We start from the raw sequence: 20,573 nt of genomic DNA on the forward strand, positions 1-20,573 counted from the left end.
GAATGTGCCAGTCTGCAACACTCGGTCGGGGTCAACTCCTTCAGCTGGAAGATCAACAGGTTTCGGACCGCCCAGAGAGCGTCCTTCACCGAGTTGATGATCCTCCAGGCGCAGTTAATGTTCGTCTCGGTGTGAGTCCCGGGGAACAGGCCGTAGAGCACGGACTCCCGCGTCACGGCGCTGCTCGGGACGAACCTCGACAAGCACCACTGCATTCCTCTCCAGACTTCCTCTGCATAGGCACATTCCAGAAGGAGGTGTGTGACAGTCTCGTCCCCCCCGCAGCCACTTCGAGGGCAGCGTGCGGTGCGGCAGAGAGTCCGGGCGTGCATAAAGGATCTCACAGGCAGAGCCCTTCTCACCACCAGCCAAGCCACGTCTTGGTGCTTGTTGGAAAGTTCTGGCGATGAGGCATTCTGCCAAATGGCTTTGACAGTCTGCTCAGGGAACCGCTCGACAGGATCCGCCCTCTCCTTTTCCCGAAGGGTCTCAAGGACGCTACGTGCTGACCACTTCCTGATGGACTTGTGGTCAAAGGTGTTTTTCCTCATAAATATCTCCACGAAGGACAGGTGATACGGAACGGTCCAACTACTCGGAGCGTTCCGCGGCAGCGAGGCCAGGCCCATCCTTCGCAACACCGGGGACAGGTAGAACCTCAGTACGTAGTGACACTTGGTGTTTGCGTACCGGGGATCCACGCACAGCTTGATGCAGCCACACACAAAGGTGGCCATCAGGGTGAGGGTGGCATTGGGCGTGTTTTTTCCCCCATTGCACCGGTCTTTGTACATAGAGTCTCTTCGGACCCGGTCCATCTTTGATCTCCAAATGAATTGGAAAATGGCCCGGGTGACTGCGGCGGCACAGGTCCTGGGGATAGGCCAGACCTGTGCCACATATAGCAATACTGAGAGTACCTCACACCTGATGACCAGGTTTTTTCCCGCGATGGAGAGCGACCGTTGCCCCCATCTGCCTAGTTTCTGTCTCATCTTCCTGATCCGCTCCTCCCAGGTCTTGGCGCACGCCCCAGCCCCCCCGAACCAAATACCCAGCACCTTCAGGTGGTCAGTCCTGACGGTGAAGGGGATAGAGGATTGGTCGGCCCAGTTCCCGAAGAGCATGGCCTCGCTCTTGCCTCGGTTTACCTTGGCCCCCGAGGCCCGTTCGAACTGGTCGCAGATGCGCACGAGTCTGTGCACGGACAGCGGATCCGAGCAGAAAACAGCGACGTCATCCATGTACAGGGAGGCCTTAACCTGCAGGCCCCCGCTGCCAGGAATAGTCACCCCCCTCAGGCTCGCATCCTTCCTGATGGATTCGGCAAATGGCTCTATGCAACACACAAACAAGGCGGGTGAGAGGGGGCATCCCTGCCTGACTCCAGATCTTACAGGGAAGCTATCTGATTCCCACCCATTGATTGAGACTGCACTGACAATGTTGGTGTAGAGCAGTCTGATCCAATTTCCGATTCCCTCCCCAAAGCCCATTTTGGAGAGGACATCCCTCATATATGTATGCGATATCCTGTCAAAGGCTTTCTCCTGGTCCAGGCTGATGAGGCAGGTGTCCACCCCCCTGTCCTGCACGTAGGCGATCGTATCCCTGAGGAGTGCGAGACTCTCAGAGATCTTCCTGCCCGGTACAGCACAGGTTTGGTCCGGGTGGATCACCGATCCCAGAGCAGACCTGACCCGGTTGGCGATGACCTTTGACAGGATTTTGTAGTCTGCATTTAACAGTGAGATCGGTCTCCAATTTCTAATTTCCTCCCTCTCCCCCTTCCGCTTGTAGACGAGGGTGATGATGCCTTTCCTCATGGATTCACTCATGGTACCTGCCCGGAGCATACTGACATACACCTCCAGCAGGTCCTGGCCGATCAAGTCCCAAAGAGCGGAATAAACCTCGACCGGTAAGCCGTCGCTTCCGGGAGTTTTATTCTTTTCGAAGGACTCGAGGGCCTTGGTCAGTTCATCCAGAGATAGCGGCTGGTCCAGCCTCTCTCGTGTTCCGTCATCTAGGACCTCCGTGATAGAGGACAGGAACGACTGGGAGGCCGCGCTGTCGGTCGGCTTCGAGTCATACAGGCTGGCGTAGAAGGATTTGCTGATCCTCATGACGTCAGCCTGAGATGACGTTACCGAGCCATCTTCTTTCTTCAGGCTGCTGAGCACGGAGCTCTCTTTGTGCACCTTCTGGAAGAAGAAACGTGAGCACGTCTCGTCCTGCTCCACCGAGCGGACCCTGGACCGGAAGATTATCCTGGAGGCCTCCGAGGCAAAGAGCGAGGCTTGCTGGCCCTTCACCTCCTTGAGGTCCTCCGTGACATCGACCCCCATCGTCTGCAGCAGGAGCAGGTTCTGCATACTTTCCTGGAGCTGGGACAGTTTTCCCCGCCTCTCTCTCGCCTCCTGGACACCTTTGAGGATAAAGAACCTCTTGATGTTCCCTTTTACCGTTTCCCACCAGTCCGCTGGAGACTCAAAGAGGGGCTTCACGGTTCTCCAACCTGCGTAATCCCTCTTGAGCTCTTCGATGTTTCCCGGGGTCAACAGCTTCAGATATAATAAACCCATTGGTTGCTTCAGCTATTGTGTTGCTCTTGTTTGTGAAACATTCTGGCAGGTACACCTGTTGTGAGGAGACTGACTTCACAGCGAGTATTGTATGTTGCCCTGAAGGCCTTACTGTTTTGGCTGAGCCTTGGGAGTCAGTGGAGATTTTCTAAATAGAATTATGCTGTTTGTTCATTTTGTATACATCGCTTTACATCATCCAACAAAGCAGCTTTCAGACCGTCTTGCTACAATATAAAGAGATTGGCTCTTTTCAATTGAGGCTATTTGTTGTCCTAGCAACAGTACATTCCATGATCAGCTGCTAATGCGCTGAAACATGGACAGTAGTAAACCATGGGAAAATTCCAGCATACTTTAACATCAATGGAAATAGCAAAGTTTTGACCCTAAAATATTCTGCAACTGCCATTCCTAACTCCCCATTGTATTGAAACTAACATGCCGTTGATTAATACTTTATGATTTATGTTAGCTGCATACCGTACTGTTGCTCATTAAATGACAATTTTTTTGCAGTAATCATTTATCAACTAGAATTAATTAGGATCTTTAATCAATTCCAAAATGCAGATTAACTATCAATTGTCCTCCAAACACCATCCCAGCAAAAAACATCAACAGAAGCTAAACCCTGTCATTCTGACAAATATCTAATCAATAGCAATTCTGGTGTAAATTAAGAAGCACCTATGTACAACACTGGAATGGAAACTCTCAAGCTAGTTTTTATGAAAAACACTGAGGGGCTGGGGGAATACACTTCCCCTGACTTACTAAAAATAAATGTATTTTTGTATTAAAATTACGTTTGCCTCTCAGAGAATTTCATCTTCCTGCTGTTCTCTTTAGTGAATAAGTGTCTTGGTTCAATGAAAAAGATCTGAATCAAACTGTTTCATGATTGAGAAATCAAGAAATATTTCTAATTTTAGGAGCCTTTCAGACAAAGCTGCAAAGGCAACATAAAACCCTGAAAAATTTAAAAACTTATTGAGGTTGAATTTTGCTTCTAAATGTAAATGCTAAATGATTCTCATTCCGTGTAATAATATACTCAGAAATTATTCTGATTTTATATACTGTACTAATATATACTATATATTGTGAAATGGTTCTGATTCTAAATACTAACATACATTATACCCGAAAAGATTCTGAAGTCCTTCAGAAAGCAATTAAACGCACAACATCTAAAAATTTAGTCTTGCCAAAACTGCAATTGAATTGTCAACCTATCAGATTAATCAGTTTATTTAATCTGTGGCAAAGGCTTTCTTTCTCTACTGCAGTCTTGCGACTCTCTTTGACTCTTGTTCCTTATCTTCTTTGTTATTTAACTTCTTCTCTGTCCCAAACATTTACTTTTGTCCATCCTTCCCTTCTCTCCTCTTGACAGCTTCTTCCTACTCTCCTTCATTTCTGAAGAAGAGTCATATTTAACTTCTCTGTGCAATACATAATGTTTTTAGCTGACATGGAACTCTTTCTCCCTCATTACCCAGTGCAGACATGATGGGCCAAATGGCCTCCTCCTGTGCTGAAGCGCATTTGTGATTCTTTGATTCTGTAAGGCTATGGAACAATTGGCGCTTTCAAGGCCATGATTTTAGCTCTTTTAGGCAAGGGTATTGAGGATTACATGGATAAAGCTACAAATCAGGCATGGTGTGACTGAATGCCAGAACACGTTCAAGAAGTTGAATGGCCCCCTCCTATTTCTACCTAGACACACAGCTAAATAATTGATTGGTAGTTCTTAGTGATACAACCGTTTAACTTTAACTATTAAATCATTAGGGTTTGGCTCTCTATGCTGCAGATCAGGTTACAATACAATCTTAGACTTCTTTCGTTAAGCTGCTTAATAATAAGAGCAATATTAAGAAGAAACTGATGGCATATTTGTTTTTTAGAATGATTAGTATTCCTCCAACTTCAATATCAGCTTGACTGCCTTGAAAACAACCAGGCTGATGGATCCGTCTGCAGACCCTGCATGTAAATGTTGCTTCCTGTAGCCATGGACAGGCTGCTTGAGTTGAGAAGATGGTTAAAAAAAACATGCAAGATCTTTAGCTTTGCAGAAGCTGAACTTGCCATAGACCTAATGGAGTCTAGGACTTAACCATGATTAGAGAGAGAGATGAATGGTAGTGGTTAACCTGAGAGTCACCACATCCCAGGTGAGGGGAAAGATTGAGAAAGTGGGGCTGTCATGGGAACCTCAGCTGGTGTGGGAATCGAACCCATATTGTTGGTCTTACTTTGTATTAGAAACCAGCCATCCAAGATCACCTACCCCCTCCTCCAGCCTTATATGTAGATGCAAATGGAGTCAAATGCATGGAGGTTGTGATTGACTTTATATGGTATTAGTCAGAGTCCAGCTGGAAAATTGTGCAGGGAGGATGTCTAAAGATGCCCTTAAACAGGGTGCATTACAAGTTCACAGAATACCATCATGGTCGAGGGACTTCTTGTACAGAGAGAGGCTGAGGAAACTAGGATTATTCCCGTTAGAGCAGGGAGACCAGGGAAGGTTGGATGGTGGTTTAAAATGTGAAGGATTTTGATACAGCAAATAATGAGAAACTGTTTTCAGTGGCAAGAAGGTTGGTAACCAGAGGACATAAATGGAAGGAAAGTGGCAAAAGAAATGGTACCAATATGATGAAAAACATTTCACATGGCAAGCTGTTGTGATCTGGAATACAGATCCTCAAAGGGTGGTGGAAACAGATTCTGCAGAAATGATCTAAAGTGAATTGGGTGAATATTTGAAGTGGAATGTTTGCTAGGCCAGGAGAAAAGAGCAAAATTTGTTTAGATTAGATTACTTACAGTGTGGAAACAGACCCTTCGCCCCAACAAGTCCACACCGACCCTCCGAAGCGTAACCCACCCAGACCCATTCCCCTATATGAATTAAATGGATAATTTATGCAAATAGTTATCAGAGAAACAACAGTCTGAATAGCCTCCTCCCTCTCCACAGTATGATTAATATAGATCTATCTGCACCAAGCCATCTCCCAATTGCCAGGCCATGAAGTACATAACCTTCCCTGTTATGTAACAATCATCTGACATGCAAACATGATTGACAACCTTTGGACAACAGCACGGTTCCAATGTTTATCTGCCAGTGCTATGGAGTCTATTCCACAATATAAATAAAGTGTTTCACACAAGGCCAAGAGCTGAGGCGAGTACACAGCCCTACTATCTGAAGCAGTTCAGTATCATAAGCACTACTTAAGTAGCACTATAATAGAACATAAACCTGAATGCCACATCAGAAAGTTGGTCATGTTCACTGTTTCCCACAGATTCAGAAATAAGTTCCTTTAGAATGTGTTTACGAGTTACTAAAAACTGTGGCCACTGTAAAGCTAATTGCCACTGTGTTTATGATGTCAATAACAATCAGTGACCAGGTGAAATGTCCCCGCTGAGTTTACAACATCAATAATACACACTGATTCAAGTGACTCCTTTCTGCTTTGTGTTCACTCGATAATCTATGTAATAAAAACGAGCTTACTGATCTGAAACCATTTCAACTGTCCTCAGAATGAATCCCATTAGGGAAGAGGCCCTGTCTCAACCCAAACAGGCAATAATGGTGCTGTAAAACAGGTAACTGCATTTTCTTTACCGCTGATTAAGAATGATTACAGTCATCTTGTTGGCTGCACTAAGTATAAACACTCTGATATCATTGAAGAGACTCAGGGTATGAGGATAATTCGAGGTAGGCTCAACATAAGAGAAAAGTACTTTAAAAACACTAATTTTCATATCAATATGATGATCTATAAACACAAATTTTAATCAATATAAACTGCATTTTATTATAATGATTTGTTTGTTTTTGCTTGTGTTTAAGATCACAGTAACTTCCAAGAGTTAAAACGTATCACATTGGGACGCATTGTAGAAAATACTTAAAGTGAGATGTGGTTTATTTGAACCCTGCGCATTTGAATGAATCAATTCTTACTCCAACTGATGGGTATCAATTCATTATGAAGGCAATTTGGTGAAGAAGGAAATTAGACACCAATCTTCTACACAATACTAAGTTGACCTACAGAATGCAACATTACAAATGCCTGCCTCCTTCCTAACCAACAGTCAGAGTTCTAGGAGTCTCTCTTTTTTGTACATCCAGATGCACTTTTAGAATGTTATTTTTCTCTCATTACCAAATAACACTTGGTTCTCTTTCTTTTATTAACCAGCAGCAAATCACCCACATTTTCCAATTGATTAATTTGCATGCAGAGCCCATTAAGGGCAAATCTCTCTTATTATATATTTCTCAGAATAATTAAACTCAACTAATCAAATTAAACAAAATTTAAAGAAAGAGAACCCCTTAAAGGGACGGTGACTCCGTGGTTAGCATTGCTGCCTCACAGCGCCAGGGACCTGGGTTTGATTCAATCCACAGGCGACTGTCTGTGTGGAGTTTGCACATTCTCCCCGTGTCTGCATGTGTTACCTCCAGATGCTTCAGTTTCCTCCCACAGTTCAAAGATGTGCAGGTGAATTGACCATGCTAAATTGCCCATAGTGTCCAGGGATGTGCAGGCAAGGTGGATTAGCCATGGGAAATGCAGGGTTACAGGGTTAGGATAGTGGGAGTGAGTCTGGGTGGAATGCTCTTTGGAGGGTCAGTATGGACTCATTGTGCCAAATGGCCTGCTTCCGCACTGTAGGGATTCTACATAATAAAAAATCAAATGTTCATGTTGAACTTACAAAATGTAAAGATCCTCTTTATATGTGCTCAAGGTACTTAATCAACCAATTCCTCCCCATCTGGATACCCTTAACCTTCCTAACACAATTAAAATAATATTAACTATCCCATTTTTCCAGGTAAATTAATGATTTGCTCGCATGATTTACAGGAGGTGTGTTAAATGTTGATCCATACTTCTCCCAATCTGTGATCAGTCTGGGTTTTTAATGTGATGAGATATCAATTTGTTTCCATGGAAGCAGCACTAAATTAAGCACACAGATATATCTCCTATATCTCTTCCTTGTTACAATCACAAGTGTATATTGCTATAGTCAATTACCCTTCGAAGAATAGATTGTTGACGCGCTGGTGATGATGTTTCCACACTTAACTGAACTTTGGGAGGATGGCTGTTTTATTATTGAGAATACCATGTGCTACATGGTGCAAGTATTACCTGTGCACGGTGAGAAACTACACAATTACTCTGAGATTTCCAATAAGCTAGGAGAGGAGTTAGGCCATACCACCCATTGGTAAAAACAATGACTGCAGATGCTGGAAACCAGATTCTGGATTAGTGGTGCTGGAAGAGTACAGCAGTTCAGGCAGCATCCAAGTAGCTTCGAAATCGACGTTTCGGGCAAAAGCCCTGAAGGGCTTTTGCCCGAAACATCGATTTCCATACCACCCATTGGGTCTGCTGCATCATTCAATGAGACTGTGGCCGATCTGATAACTCTCAACTCCACTTACCCACCTTATCCCAACAACACGTAATTCCCTTACTGACGAAAAATTTGTCTATCTCTGTCTTGAATGACCCAGCCTCAACATCTCTCTGTGGTAAAGAATTCCAGAGATTCGTTATCCTCAGAGAAAATATGTTCCTCTGATGGTGCATTGATCATTTTAATTCCTTAACATGGAACTTGTATGATACTTGTTTTTCTATGAGCTGTACACCCTCGCCCTGTCATATAAAATCCCTACAGTGCAGAAAGAGGCCAATCAGCCCATTGAGTCAGCACTAACCCTCTGAAGAGCATTCCAGGCTCATCTTATCCCATAACCCCAAATCAAACTAGCCTGCACATCCCTGGATACTATGGATGATTTGACATGGCTAATCCACCTAGCCTGCACATCTTTGGATTGTGCTAGGAAACCAGAGCAGCCAGAGGAAACCCAGACAGACACAGGGAGAATTTGCAAACTCCACACAGACAGTCACCCAAAGGTAGAATTGAACCTGGATCTCTGGCGCTGTGAGGCAGCAGTGCTAACCACTGAGCCAACCTGCTGCCCTTTGCAGTCTATTCAACTCAGATGCAAGGCCCAGTTAGTATTGACAACACTTTCACCAGCTCGAACATCAGCTCCTCCACCACAGTGGCTGCTCCACTCACCAGATTTATGTTTTATATGTGCAGCCTTTACATGTGTAAGTTACAGATAAATAACTTCATCATTTGATGTATTCTGTACATTCACTGCGACAGTCAGGGAATATAAAATCTCTTACTTAGAACAATTTGAGGGTTTGAACAGAAAAAAATGTATCTGAAACAACCAAAAGGTGTCAGCTTTACTCAGAGATTGAGGGTTTGGTGGAAGAGTCAAAGCAGTAAGAATGAATTTGGAGATGTTGTGTTTTGGACTGTTCTGTTAGACATCTAAAGCTAAAATAAAAAGTGCTGGAGAAATTCAGCAGGTCTGGCAGCATCTGTAGGGAGAGAAACAGAGTTAACTTCTTGAGTTCAGTGTGACCCAGTGGAAGCATGATGGGCCGAATGGCCAACTTCCCACTGTAACAATTCTGAGACTTTTAATTGTGCATAGTGTAGGTTAATTGGTGTTGAGGCGATATATTATGTGTGTGTGTGATATTGAGATAGGGAATCGAAAAATTGTAAAACAGCTTGTTTTCAAAGGAGGAATGTTGTTCAGGTAGGGGTGAGATTTATGACTTTAGATTATTAAGAGGCACAGAAAACACAGATGCAAGTAAGTTATTAACTGTGAGTTCAGAATTAAAAGTTCAAAGGTTCCAAATTAACAAGCTTTGAACAAGATTAGGGATTGGAAAATCAAGTGCGCCCACACAGTGTAGCTAGTTGGTGAAAACTCCCACTGAAAGTATGCAACATTGCATTAAACATTTCCTTCAAAGGAAAGTTGGTTAAACATATGATAGGAATGAAATTGAACGTTACACAGTACAATTATAGACTGAGATAAAATATGTCGTAAAGAATGATGGTTTCAGTTCTGTGGGGAAGGAGAGGGTGTGTTTGAAGGGCACAAGCTTATTTCAATCCTGTGAGCATCGTGAACACTGTTTAACCACTTGGGTGCCTTCAGGCACATAGAAGATATTCATTAACGTTGAAAAACCATGTCAGATATTAACTGAGGCACAACTGGCCATAATTTAAAAAAACAAAATCTGCATTCAAACTTTCTGGTTGGAGGTACCTGCTTAGCGATGGCTGGAGAGCTGCTCTAACCTGCAGAATGGGTGGTGGGAGTAAGGACAGTGGGGAGCAGACTGAGGAAGAGAAAATAAAGTTTAAAAAGTAAAGTTGATCAAATTGCGTCCATCATACTCTTGGATGCTTTGTAGCCGGTGAAGAACTTTAGATGTATGGTTGCTGTCGTTGAAAATGCAGGATCTAACTTGTGCATAGCAAGATCCCACTTGCAGCAACATGATAAAGGCCAGGGTTTTTTTTGTAATTTGGTTGGGGGAAATGAAGTAGGGCAGTGCAAAGCAGCAAACTTTAACTTATTCTAGATGGATGGGTAAATATTAGGGTAACAAAGTCACTCTTGATGCTGTATTTCCGTAACTGAAGACTTATTTTCGACACAAGCTGCAAAGAAAATGTTTCCCACCTCTGCCAGCCCCTGCATGTCCTGCTGAGTGAGATGAACAGCAGTAACACATAAAGCCCACAATCTGCGTGATAGCAGAAAGGAGTACCAGACACACTGTACACCTTCACGCTACAATTCTACATCAAATATTTCTTCAAATGTCAGGCCCTCCTCCATATTTATCTGTTTCTTTCCAGGGACTTTGATGTTTGAATAATAATGACAGGGTAATTATAAATCTTGTGGGAGTGACGTATGAGCATGACAGCTGTACTTCATGAATGAGTGATCAAACATTGCTGCAAATATGTTGCTCAGCCAATTTGAGGTCAATGTTTCTTTGTTACTACTATACACTTAGGGTCAGCCAAGTTCATTTGGATGCTTTATCACATGACCTCTTGCTTCTAACCAAGTCAAGCAGGTTTGTTTTCCCAGCTCTTGTCATTTTTATACAACAAATAAATTAAAGTATTTAAAGAAATTGAAAACCAAATGCCCTGTTGAAGGTTTTTCTCTTTGATTTCTGTATTTGAGATGGGGCTCGGACAGTCCCTCCACTGGCTGTAAGTCACAATATTCTAGGGTCAAGTTCCACTTCAGGGCTTGAGCCCAAAAGGTTGTTATAACAGTGCAGTTCTGAAGGAGTGCTGCGCTGTCAGACGTGCCGTCTTTTGAATGAGATGTTAAACTGAAGCCACCTCTGCATGTTTGGGGGAAGGTAACAGAGTCCATGGCACGACTTTGAAGAAGAACACGGAGTTATCTGCAGTGACTTGGCCTAATACTCATTCTAGAATTAACATGACCAAAAACAGATAAATCGGTCATTTCTACATACTGTTCAGAAACTTGAATGCTTCATTTCCTACAACATAGCAGTAATCCATTGATTCAAGTGTACTTCATTGACCATAAACTGCTTGGAGATATTGGGTGGTTGTAAAATGCTTTACATAAATTATTTTTTTTTAAATTCATTCATGGAACCTGTGCATTGCTGGCTAGGACAGCATTTATTGCCCATCTCTAATTATCCTTAAGAAGGTGGTGGTAGCTACCTGTTTAAACTGTTGGGGCTACTTGTGTTATAGGGACACCTAATGTGCAGTTACAGAGGGAGCTCCAGGTTTTTGACCCAGTGACACTGAAGGAATGGTGACATATAACCAAGTCAGGATAATGTGATGTAGAGGGGAACTTGGGGATGGTGGTGTTCCCAAACATCTGCAGCTACTGTCCTTCTAGACATTAGAGATGTTTGTGTTGTAGTGTGCTTTCAAAACAGCCTCAGTGAGTAGCTGTGGTGCATCTTGTAGTTGGTACACACCGATGTCGCTGTGGGTTGGTACACACCGATGTCGCTGTGGGTTGGTACACACCGTTGTCGCTGTGGGTTGGTACACACCGATGTCGCTGTGGGTTGGTACACACAGATGTCGCTGTGGGTTGGTACACACAGATGTCGCTGTGGGTTGGTACACACTGATATTGCTGTGTGTTGGTACACACTGATATCGTTGTGAGTTGGTGCACACTGATATTGCTGTGGGTTGCTACACATTGATTTCGCTGTGAGTTGGTACACACTGATATTGCTGTGTGTTGGTACACACTGATATCGTTGTGAGTTGGTACACACTGATATTGCTGTGGGTTGCTACATATTGATTTCGCTGTGAGTTGGTACACACTGATATTGCTGTGTGTTGGTACACACTGATGTCACTGTGAGTTGGTACACCCTGATGTCGCTGTGCGTTGATACACACTGATATCACTGTGGGTTGGTACACATTGATTTCGCTGTGGGTTGGTACACACCGATGTCACTGTGGGTTGGTACACCCTGATGTCGCTGTGGGTTGGTACACACAGATGTCGCTGTGGGTTGTTATACACTAATATCACTGTGGGTTGGTACACAGTGATATCGCTGTGGGTTGGTACACACTGATATCGCTGTGGGTTGGTACACACTGATATCACTGTGGGTTGGTACACAGTGATATCGCTGTGGGTTGGTACACCCTGATGTCGCTGTGCGTTGGTACACACTGATATCACTGTGGGTTGGTACACAGTGATATCGCTGTGGGTTGGTACACACTGATATTGCTGTGGGTTGGTACACACTGATGTTGCTGTGGGTTGGTACACACTGATATCGCTGTGAGTTGGTACACACCGATGTCACTGTGGGTTGGTACACCCTGATGTCGCTGTGGGTTGGTACACACAGATGTCGCTGTGGGTTGTTACACACTAATATTACTGTGGGTTGGTACACAGTGATATCGCTGTGGGTTGGTACACACTGATATCGCTGTGGGTTGGTACACACTGATATCGCTGTGGGTTGGTACACACTGATATCACTGTGGGTTGGTACACAGTGATATCGCTGTGGGTTGGTACACCCTGATGTCGCTGTGCGTTGGTACACACTGATATCACTGTGGGTTGGTACACAGTGATATCGCTGTGGGTTGGTACACACTGATATTGCTGTGGGTTGGTACACAGTGATATCGCTGTGAGTTGGTACACATTGATTTCGCTGTGAGTTGGTACACACTGATATTGCTGTGGGTTGGTACACAGTGATATCGCTGTGGGTTGGTACACACTGATATTGCTGTGGGTTGGTACACAGTGATATCGCTGTGAGTTGGTACACATTGATTTCGCTGTGGGTTGGTACACCCTGATGTCGCTGTGGGTTGTTGGTGCAACTGTCAAGAACCAGGTCGATCATCTCTGTCCCCATCAGGATCTTGTGCAAAACTAATTTGTTTCTCCACCCAGAGATCATGTGACACAATCAGGTTTCATTTACCACTATCCTACTGTCCCTGGGTCTCTGACTTCACAATCTGGAGATTGCAGAATTCTTCCCAAAAGCCATTTTGTTCTGATTGGGAAGATTGGCAAATCTCCAGCTGAAGCTTGTTGATCTTGATCCTTATTATCTAAAAATCATTTCTCTCTGGAGGATCATTATCTCGTAGATGTCCTTTCTGGAGGATAAGTGTTCCTGCTGAATTCAGTAGTCGGTCCATTAACGTTTCTAGAGGACTCTAATTTCCTTAATTGCAGGTGAACTCTTCACTGCTAACCTTGAGGAGATTTCCCACACCATCATCTTGGGGGGGGCAAGTGACCTCTAATGTCATGAATGCCCATCATGGAAGATGGCTGCTCCATCAAAACAAAAGTAGAGATTGGATAGGGTGGGATTGTTTCCCCTACAGCACAGGCCTTTTCTTGAGTACTGTGTGCAGTTCTGGTCACCTTGTTAAAGCAAAGATATTATTAAACTGGAGAGGATCTGAGGAAGGATTTACCAGTATGTTGCCAGGAATGGAGGGCTTGAGACACAAAAATAGACTGGAAAGGCTGGGACTTTTTCCACTGGAATGTAGGAGATTGAAGGGTGACTTTATTGAGATTTATAAAATCATGAGGGGCATGTATAAGGTGAATGACAAGGGTCTTTTCCTGAGGACGGGGGAGTACAAAACTGGGGGCATATTTTTAAGGCGAGAGGAGAAAGATTTAAAAAGGACATGAAGGACAACCTTTTTACACAGAAAGTCGTTCGTGTGTGGAATGAACTGACAGAGGAAGTGATGGCCGTGGAGACAGTTACAACATTTAAAAGAGATTTGGATAACTTCATGAATAGGAAATGCTTGAAGGGATATGGGCCAAAGGCAGGTGGGTGGGACTAGTTTAGTTTAGGAACTTGGTCAACATTGACTGGTTGGATCAAAGGGTCTGTCTCCTGCTGTATGACTCTATGACTCCGACTCTATGACAAAGGGAATTGAGAAGGATGTGATGGAGATATGGAATGTAAGTTTGCTCATTGAGCTAGAAGGTTTGTTTTCAGACATTACGTCACCCTACTAGGTAACATCATCAGTGAGCCTCCGAATGAAGCACTGGTGGCATGGCCAACTTTTTAGTTGTGTATTTAGGTTTTCTTGGGTCGGTGATGTCATTTCCTGTTATTTTTCTCAGGGGTGGTAAATGGGATCCAAGTCAATGTTTTTGTTGATAGAGTTCTGGTTGGAATACCATGCTTCTAGGATTCTTGTGCATGGCTCTGTTTGGTTTGTCCTTCCTCATCTGTATGTAAAGATAAGAGTGAGAGTGGGTCATGTCTTTTTGTGGCTAGTTTTCTGCCTGTTTGTCCAATGTGGTGTTTGTTCCAGTTCTTGCAAGGTATCTTGTTAATGACATTAGTTTTGCTTGTTGTCTGTATAGGGTCTTTCAAATTCATTAGCTGCTGTTTTAGCGTGTTGGTGGGTTTGTGGGCTACCATGATGCCAAGTGGTCTGAGTAGTCTGGTAGTCATGTCCGAGATGTCTTTGATGTAGAGGAGCGTGGCTAGGGTTTCTGGACGCATTTTGTCTGCTTGTTCGGGTTTGTTGCTGAGGAATCGGTGGACTGTGTTCATTGGGTACCTGTCCTTTTTGAATACACTGTATAGGTGATTTTTCTCTGCTCTGTGTAGTTCCTCTGTGCTGCAGTGTGTAATGGCTCATTGAAATAATGTTCTAATACAGCTTTGTTTGTGGATGTTGGGATGATGCTTCTGTAGTTCAGTATTTAGTCAGTATGTCTGGCAGCAAATTTATTTAGTCAGTATGTGTTGTTTTCCTGTAGATGCTGGTTTGAAGTTCCCCATTGGCTGTTCACTCTACTGTGACATCTAGGAATGGCAGTTTGTTGTTGTTTTCCTCCTCTTCAGTGAATTTTATGCCAGTAAGGGTATCATTGATGGCTTTGAAGGTTTCCTCTTGGATATGTATAAAATGATGTAAGGCATAGATAGGGCAGATAAGAAGGAAATTTTCCCCTTGATGGAAGGTTCAGTGTCGGGGACACAGACAGAATGGAAGGGGCAGGAGGTTTTACAGGAGATGTGAGGCAAACCTTTTCACCCAGAGGCTGGTGTCAGAAGTTCACTGCCTGTAAGGATGGTAGAGGTAGAAACCCTCATAACATTTAAGAAGCATTTAGATGTGCACTTGCAAAGCCAAGACTATGGGCCAAGCCATGGAAAATGGGATTAGAATGGTAAGGTGGTTGATTTTGACCAGCACCGGTGCGATGGGCCCAAGGGTGGTTTTCTTGTGCTGTAGGTCTGTATCTGTAAGTATTTTCTTTCATGTAGTCTTCTGGTTTTCTGGAGTAGGCAATTCTTTTGAAGATTTTGCAGAATTCTGAATGTTCAGACAAGGCAATGTTACTTTTTTTGACCATATCCTAAATCTGTGGTCATAGGTCTGGCTTCCATGGTGTCATATGTAGCTCATCTCCACATCAGTGTAATGTCTTATTTGAATAATGGGTGGCACCTCCGACACTGCTGCACCTTCTCAGTATTGCGTGAGAGGTGTCAGCCTAGATTTGTGCTCAGGTCTTGTAAACACTGAATCAAGACAGGATGTGGTACCTGAGAGAAGGTATTGCTTAGGTTGCTCTGTAATCCCAACCAAAGGCTTGTTCACAAAGTACAAAATATGAACAGGATTCTCCTGCTCATTGGATGCTGCCTGACCTGCTGTGTTTTTCCGGCACCCCACTCTTGACACAGAAAATGAACAGCAGTGGATTGCATATCAACAGAATCAATGATCTCAGAGTCATTTACTTTTACCCATCCAAGAAACAAAAATTTCTGCACATCATCAGGGACTAAAAGGCCCATTGAGAGTAACAAATATATTTTGTCAACACTCTTGTTTCACATTCTAATCACAAAATGGATCTAGAAGTGAAGGACTGATGTGCACATCACAATCTCTGGCGCTACATAATTTAAAATAGAAAACTGCCATATTTTATTGGAAGTTATTCAGATGAAAATCTCATTAAACCATAGATCTGGCTCATCCCTTTAAGATTCTAATTGCTCTCAATCTTCCTGGCCCTAAACTATTGGATCAAACTTCCCCAGTCCACCTTGTACCTCCCCAAACACCTCAAGCTCACCCTTACTCACCATCAGATTCATCCTTTGCATTTAAATGAGGGTTGTTGAGGGTTTCCAGTTGCTAGGAAGTGTATTGCCCTTTCAACACTAAAGGCATTTGGGTAAATTAGAATTAAATAAATTAAGATTGAATGAATCAGAAAGATGGGATTTAAGAAATTGCAAATATATGGATTAAATTCCTCCGATCTGCCTCCTTAGATTAAAGATATTGGAATTTGGAAAGTTGTTTAGACCATTGAGCCTGCTTCATCATGGCTGACCATGGCTGTGGTCTCAATTTCATTTTCCTGCCCGGTCCCCATAACCCTTCACTGTTTTGTCTGTCAGCAACCTGTTTCCAATTCATTCTTCATACCATGAGAGAATATTTTCAATGCTGAAAATCTGAAATAAATGTCAAGAGACAAAGGAGTGGGGTGGGAGTAATTTTTTTTTTGAGTTTGTGTTACTGCCAGGTGCTGGCTGTGCCTTTAGTTATGAAGAACACAGCTGCCCGGCCCTGATCTTTCATCTTTTAAAATCAGTCGTTATAAAGTTTGAGAACACCGTGGCCTTAATTCTGCAACAGGCGAAGCAGCTGGGTGAAGCTCCCCATTGTAAATCAACCCATAGGTAGCCTAACATTTCAGATGATGGTCCAATTTCAGACCTTGCAGTCCCTTAACCCAAAGTGTTGGCACACTATTTCCCCTTTCCAAAGGTTGTGCTGTCTCTATCCAGCATTTTTGTTTCTCTTTAGGTGGATAGCATTGGTAAAAATATCCACGAGAACCATTCCCTTTATGACTGGCCAAGTCTTTAATGTGAAAGAAAAATTGAGCACAAACTCATTTAATCTTTCAGATGCTATGAAACTAGAAAGATGCCATCAGTAATTGAACTTAGGCACTGTTGCACTTGAATCCAGCAAAATATTAAGATTACGCCTGATTCTCTTGTCAAATAACTTCAAAAAGAAGCTTTACCTGTAAGCAAGTGTGGGAAGACTCCACTGTAAAAGCTGCTTGAGTTGGCCATCTCAGTGGCCTCGATTGCTTACCAACAGAATCAGCAATCTCAGAATTCCTTACTTTTACCCATCCAATATAAAAAAAATTCTGCACATCATCAGGGACTACAAGGGGCGTTGAGAATAACAAATACATTTTGTCAATAATCTTGCCATTTCACATTCTAATCACAAAATGAATCTAGAAATGAAGGACTGAGGTTTTTTCAAGCTAGATTCAATAGGCTGAATCACGCTAAATATTCAAATTATAGTCAGTGTAAGTGTCCATACAATGTAGTCTGGAGACAGGCCCAGCTTCCTGTGGTCTGCTCCGAAAGAAACAGATCACAGAATTTGAGAGAGGTTTACAATCTAAAGTGGTTGATAGAGGTGACAATAAAATCTAATTCTAATACTAATGATCATGGAGTGATCCAAGAGAGACAGATTTATTCCTAGTAATCAGATGACCTACGACAAGGGGACCTCGATAGAATATTAAGTGTAAGATACTCTGGACTGAAGCCAAAATTGATTTCTTTGCTCAGTGTGTGGGGGTCAGGACTAGACTTTAAAATAACAAAAATAAATAGTTAAGTGAAAGGTGAAGAAAAAGGGAAGGAGTTGCTACCGGTGGGTAGAAGCAAAGGCAACACAAGAAAAAGATTTTTCACTCATAAGTGGTTAAGGTCTGAAAGGCACAGCCTGAGAGTGTGGTAGAGACAGGATCAACTTGAAGCATTCCAAAGAGAATGAGTCTGTGATCTGAAGGGGAAGACTGTGTAACGAGATAGTGGGATGATGGCACTAGGTGATTTGATCATTCAGAGAGCTGGTGCACACACGATGGCCAAAAGAACTCCTGAACTATAATAGTTCTGTGTCTCTGTGATTCAGAAGAAATACAGGACTGGCATTGGAGGATACAGGAGGATAAGCAATGCCACAGAACACTAAGGCCAAATGGCTTGCCTTCAGGTTGTAATGTCCATTTTGTTTGGTAAAATTATTTTAAGTTACTCATTTAAGTGTAGTTCCTTCACCTTATCTCCACCACTTCATTTATGTGCAACTAGTTACTCTCTTAGGCAGTGAACAGAAACCAGACAGTGGACAAATCCCAGTATGAAGGTCAGAGAGGGTACTTGGCAGCTGCTGCTCACTGCGTCTTCTCTGGGCATCCACCTTGGACAACAGTGCCCAAAATCTCAGGGCACACTCCATAAACAGTGACCCTCGCACCTTCCATTCAGAGGGGATGGCATTGGCCAAGCACTAGCCTCAGCACACCATCATGGCACATCTCTGATTCTCTTACAATACAGTGCACCACTTCAATACTGGCAGAGACATTGCTGGAGAAACTCAGGAAGTCTAGCAGCATCTGTGGACAGAGAAAACAGAATTAACATTTTGGGTCCAATGACTCTCACTTCAATACTGGCCTTTGAAGCTCATTGATATCTCACATTGCAATGCTGCTGCATGGCACATAGGGACAGGCACCCACCTCTTACACCAAAGCACCTCAGACCTCTTAACTTACTTTCAGTGTGCTCACTCACATTGCATCTATTTGGATGTTCACAGCATCTCTGCCTTGCTTTGCCTGTTTGCACATTGGCACCTTGTTCAGAATTCACAGACTCACAGTACTTCTGCCTTGGCGTGCTTTTTTAATGCAGGTACAAAGCCAGACAGTTTGCCTGCAGTGGACAGTCAATGGGGTGGAAATGATGCTCTACAGCAGTGTGCTATGTCAATGTCATATTTGCACCATGTGACAAACATACCATTGTATATAATATATTCAGCTGATGGCCACATTCCAAAGTCTAAGGGGAATAATCCACAGTGAAGTCATCAGTCAGGGGCATTGTCCAATGACAGCCCAGGGATTTGGACCAGGTCAGTCAGCTGCTTGTGACATGAGTATTCAGGGATTCCTCACTGGATCAATGTCATTCTGCATAAACTTCACTGATTTCTGAAAATCCCTCTTGCAATCAGGTGGGACCACCACTAGGTCTCTACATCAGAAGAGAATTCACTCAGAGAATTCACAAGGTTTTACTAACCCATAGATTAATATCACAGATATATTGTATTTTCCTTTTCCAAAATAGTGTGTGATCTTTTTAAGCATGTTATTTTCTATATTTTAGTACATCTGTCAGTGGTGCATAATTGAGGGAAATATGTATAAAATGAGTTAAATTATGCCTAACGTTTGTATTGAGGGTGAACCTGCATATTTATACAGCTGGATGTTTTACATCTGAAGTGCTGATACTTTGCTTTTCTCAATGAGTTCAATCTCAGGATCATAGAAACACCCGGGGAAACTGGGTTATGGTCAATCCTGCAGGTCTAGTATAACTTGTCTGAGAATTAGCAGTGAGTCAGCTAGGGCTTGCTGATGTCTTTTAGAACCTAATGCCTGACTGTTTTGTTAAAAACAATCGGTTAGTAAATTCCAGTCAGAGACTGAAAGGATCTGCAGGAACTAATTTGTTGCACCACCTTTGTGAGGATCCTCCTATCCCCCACAGTTAAAATGGCAGTGCTACCAACTTCCTCGAGAAAGATAATATAAACAGCTTCAGGGTTTTATCTCTCCATGTACCAGACTACCTTCTTACCCCAGTCCACACTGTGTTGGTTACAACAAAACAAGTACTGGACCTGACTTTCAGATGGTTGTGTTATTGGAGAGAATCTTCATTCATCAACAAGGTGGGTGACCCCATGTTCCTTGTTCACCCATCAGTTCAAATGAGTAAGCCTTTAGTGATGCAAATAAGTGTTTAGTAGTACCGAGCTTGAGTTGGTATTCTGCAAAGTATCCTGATGGGGGCAAGACTTTGGCAAAATTAATCTTTTTTCAGCAAAATGTATTCAGAGATGCTTGGAGTAACGATGTGCAGGGATAGATAGATAGATAGTTGGATAGATGGATGGATAGTTGGATATGCAGGTGACAGACATAGATATAAATGGACAGTTGATCAATCCATTCCTTCAAAGATTTCTTCTTGATCACAACCATGAAGAACAGATTGTGAGTAATTGGTAAAAATGTAGCTTTCCAGCAAAATGCAAGTGTAGCCTTCCTTGTCCCAGACTCTCCTTTTGTTTTCCAGAACTTTCTCTGGACTCTATTATGCTGGTTCCGCTCGGGTGTTGGTTCTTTAAGGCAGGACAACAGGATGATCTGTCTTAGTGATTCACCCACTGCCAGCCAGCCCAGCCCCGCTCCATGAACAGTAGGCGCCCCCTGTAGGGAATCACTGGTTCTGTCGGTTTATTTTCCATTGACTTGGCCATTTCATCAAGAGAGCAGCAAAGTGT

At 43.2% G+C, this 20,573-nt stretch overlaps 1 protein-coding gene across 1 annotated transcript in view; it reads right to left on the reverse strand.

The window, feature by feature from the left end:
- LOC140482781 (FERM domain-containing protein 6-like) overlaps positions 1–18,491 on the reverse strand; it is a 109,257-nt gene extending 90,766 nt beyond the window's left edge. Inside the window, exon 1 of the mRNA XM_072580389.1 lies at positions 18,386–18,491. The gene's annotated coding sequence lies outside the window, so the exon portion shown is untranslated. The remainder of the gene's footprint in view (positions 1–18,385) is intronic.
- Positions 18,492–20,573: the final 2,082 nt, after the last annotated feature.

This window comes from Chiloscyllium punctatum, chromosome 11 (assembly GCF_047496795.1).
Source record: "Chiloscyllium punctatum isolate Juve2018m chromosome 11, sChiPun1.3, whole genome shotgun sequence".
Taxonomy (NCBI): Eukaryota; Metazoa; Chordata; class Chondrichthyes; order Orectolobiformes; family Hemiscylliidae; genus Chiloscyllium; species Chiloscyllium punctatum.